This window comes from Myotis davidii, unplaced genomic scaffold, assembly GCF_000327345.1.
Source record: "Myotis davidii unplaced genomic scaffold, ASM32734v1 scaffold1017, whole genome shotgun sequence".
Taxonomy (NCBI): Eukaryota; Metazoa; Chordata; class Mammalia; order Chiroptera; family Vespertilionidae; genus Myotis; species Myotis davidii.
In genome coordinates, this window is record NW_006288361.1 from 1,021,948 (window position 1) to 1,023,360 (window position 1,413).

Below are 1,413 nucleotides of genomic sequence, written 5' to 3' on the forward strand. Positions count from 1 at the left end.
CGACCCTGTCCTGCCCCCCAAGCCCCAATCAGGGGTGGGCCAAGCCGGTCAACTGCCTGTGACCTCTCCCCTGGCCTGGCACAGCCCAATCAGCCCCGATCGGGGTGAGTCAGCCGGACTCCACCTGTGCACCAATTCATGCACCGAGCCTCTAGTATTATATATACTGTATATCCTTGCTCTGTTCCAAAGAGGGCCTAGAAGCAGTGTCTCCAACTATAGGATTGCCAGTTAAAATATAGGGTGCTCAAATAAACTTGAATTTCAGATAAACAATGATGAGTACACACACACACACACACACACACAAAAATCTATACCTGATACAATAGCTTTGCAAGGATATACAGACAAGAAAACTGGAGCTGGGTGGCTGGGGGACTGAGGTGGGAGCAAGGTAATTTTTCTCTATGTATCCTTTTACCATATGCATGTATTTCCTCTTCACAAAACAAACATTTCAACAAAAATTAAACAAGCAAATCTATGTAGGTAACTTAGTAAACAAAAACATTCTCTAGGAATTAGAAAAAAATGCCTGACTAACTTTAAAATTTTTCACTTTTTGAGGAAACCACTTAAGCCTTGAATCCTATTTTTTATACACCCAGAGCCCATCCTTCTCCATGAGCAGTCCTTCTCTGTCCTTCTGGAGATGGGCTTGTGGTCCCCAGGCCAGGCAACCAAACATTTCCTTCCCGTACCCCTCTTCCTGATGTAGGGCAGGGAGACTAGCTGAAGATCTGGGATAATGTTTCACTTCTCACTTTAATCAGTCTCTTCCTGAGTTAGGCTGGAAAATACATTTCTTCTGGACTATTAGCAGTTGCTGGAAGAGTTGGGGACATTGGGAGCAGCAGGGGCAGTGCATGCTTCCCAGGTCTGTAGAAGTTTATGGCAACTGTCAGAAAGGAATGCTGAGGACAAGGAATTTCCTCCCACTGAGCAAGTGCAGGACACAGTTGACCAGAAATGCTGCAGGGGAAGTGGGAGGGGACAGTTGGCCTGAAGCAGTCTGCACAGATTGTGCTGAGTCAAAGATATCAGAAGAAAAAGAAAGAAAATATGCAACAAAATCTCTTTTGGTTCAGCCTTGCCAACATAAAAGGGCCTGGCAAGACTTGGTTAGAAGGCTGGGCTCATAGACCTGCTTTCTCTGCTGACCTGGGAACTGAACAGGGCTGGGAAGTCATTGGGGGAAGTGGAGCCTAACAGCCCAATTCTCTCTTCTACCTCCAGGTCAGCAGACGTGGGGTATGGACCACGGACCACGTTTTCCTCCTAGGTAAAGGAACCTACACTCTCCTCACGAGAGACTTCTATTTAGAGGACAATGCCCTCAGTTTGATATGGAAGTTATAAGGCTGATGAGTAGAGTTCACAATTCCTTTACTTCTGCCTTGTTTCCTGAAC